Raw genomic sequence first — 2,500 nt, forward strand, 5'->3', positions numbered from 1 at the left:
TTCAGAATCACCTAGATACATTTACCAGCATTTTTAAACCTTTGGCGGCAATAAATCTATCTATTTTATGAAGATTTCTATATATTTCTTGCGATATTTCAGTCTGTGTAGTTTTCTTGCAATTTTCTGGAGATTTTTGTAGCTGGGAGAGCAAGTTTAGCGTTATTTTTCGCTCTGGATCTGGCAACCCCTTCGTGTTTGGCTCCACAAGTGCCGGAAGAGCCATGGGAGGAGGATGTGTGTCCGGAAACTAGTGAACTTTTTTGACTTCTGACTAATAATAACGATGAAGAGGATGTGAGAGCCGTGGAAAAGATAAAATAAGGACGGGAAGGATGTGGCGTGGCTGTCAGCGTGCTATTTGCCGCCATCTACGCTAACTTGAAACCCTGATCGCTTGAGTAAGTATAATTGGCTTCTCTGATATTTACAAATTTAATATTTTTTTAGTAAATCGACTTCCGTGATGGAGATTTATAGATTTATTTATTTCTCTATTGTAACTTATATTTATTTTGTAGGATTTTCTAGAAATTATGAAGATTCTTGGTAAATGTAATATACTGGTTAGCCCCTAGCGAAGCAATTTATTTATTGCTAAATTAATCCACTCTCGAATCGAAGGCTAGAGTGGGTGTAAGTTTTGATCGGCGTGTGTGTGTGTGTGTGTGTGTGTGTGTGTGTGTGTGTGTGGGAAAGTATCTAAAACAGTTTTGATAAGATTTGGATGGAACAGTGGAAGGGTTGATGATCAGCCAAGGCCTTGATGTAGTGCTTATGAGACCAGTAGGTGAAAGGTTAAGATCACTTGGATCCTAGTCTCGGCGGGCAAGGAAGCTCCCTAACACATTTTCTTAAGATATTTATTTTGTCCACTACACCTAACTCTCGTGTTACAAAAATTCTTCCACTATCCCCTAACATCTTTTCCCAAGCGACTTATTTTATTACACCTTACTGTCCTTTTCCGTATTACATAAATCCTTCCAATATCGCCCTAACACCTTTTCCTAAGCTACTTATTTGTATTATTACTCCTTACTGTCCTCTTCTGTATTACATAAATGCTTTCAAAATCCCCTAACACCGTTTCCTAAGCTACTTACTTTTCTTTTTACACCTTACTGTCCTCTTCTGTGTTACATAAATCCTTCCAATATCCCCTAACACCTTTTCCTAACTGATTCATTTTGCTTATTTCACCTTATTGTCGTCTTCTGTGTAACAAGTCCTGCTAGTATCTCCCTAACACATTTTCCAAAACGATTTATTTTTCTGTCCTCTTCTGTATTACATAATTATCCTTCCAATATCACCCTAACACCTTTTCCTAAGCGATTTATTTTGCTTATTACACCTTACTGTCCTCTTCTGTATTACATAATTATCCTTCCAATATCACCCTAACACCTTTTCCTAAGCGATTTATTTTGCTTATTACACCTTACTGTCCTCTTCTGTATTACATAATTATCCTTCCAATATCACCCTAACACCTTTTCCTAAGCGATTTATTTTGCTTATTACACCTTACTGTCCTCTTCTGTGTTACATAAATCCTTCCAGTATCGCCCTAACACCTTTTCCTAAGCGATTTATTTTGCTTATTACACCTTACTGTCCTCTTCTGTGTTACATAAATCCTTCCAATATCGCCCTAACACCTTTTCCTAAGCGATTTATTTTGCTTATTACACCTTACTGTCCTCTTCTGTGTTACATAAATCCTTCCAATATCGCCCTAACACCTTTTCCTAAGCGATTTATTTTGTTTATTACACCTTACTGTCCTCTTCTGTGTTACATAAATCCTTCCAATATCGCCCTAACACCTTTTCCTAAGCGATTTATTTTGTTTATTACACCTTACTGTCCTCTTCTGTGTTACATAAATCCTTCCAATATCGCCCTAACACCTTTTCCTAAGCGATTTATTTTGTTTATTACACCTTACTGTCCTCTTCTGTGTTACATAAATCCTTCCAATATCGCCCTGACACCTTTTCCTAAGCGATTTATTTTGTTTATTACACCTTACTGTCCTCTTCTGTGTTACATAAATCCTTCCAATATCGCCATACTCTGCATAAATAACGTAATACAGGATATTAACAACCCTAAACCAAAAATAAATCGCTAAGGAAGAGGTGTTAGGGAGCATCTTAGACAATAAGGAAAAATCTAGGGCATTGTCGAGTAAGAAAGCTCCCGTAACACCTCTTCCTTAGCGATTTATTTTTGGATATGGAAGGATTTACGTAACACAAGACAGTACGGTGCAATAAGCAAAATAAATCGCTTAGGAAAAGGTGTTATGGCGATATTGGAGGGATTTATGTAACACAGAAGAGGAGAGTAAGGTGTAATAAGCAAAATCAATCGCTTAGGAAAAGGTGTTAGGGCGATATTGGAAGGATTTTTGCAACAGAGGAGGACAGTAAGGTGTAATAAGCAAAATGAATCGCTTAGGAAAAGGTGTTAGGGCAATACTGGAAGAATT

The sequence above is a fragment of the Coenobita brevimanus genome, chromosome 83, assembly GCF_032717465.1.
Source record: "Coenobita brevimanus isolate Jiangsu-jjx chromosome 83, ASM3271746v2, whole genome shotgun sequence".
In the NCBI taxonomy this organism is placed as follows: domain Eukaryota; kingdom Metazoa; phylum Arthropoda; class Malacostraca; order Decapoda; family Coenobitidae; genus Coenobita; species Coenobita brevimanus.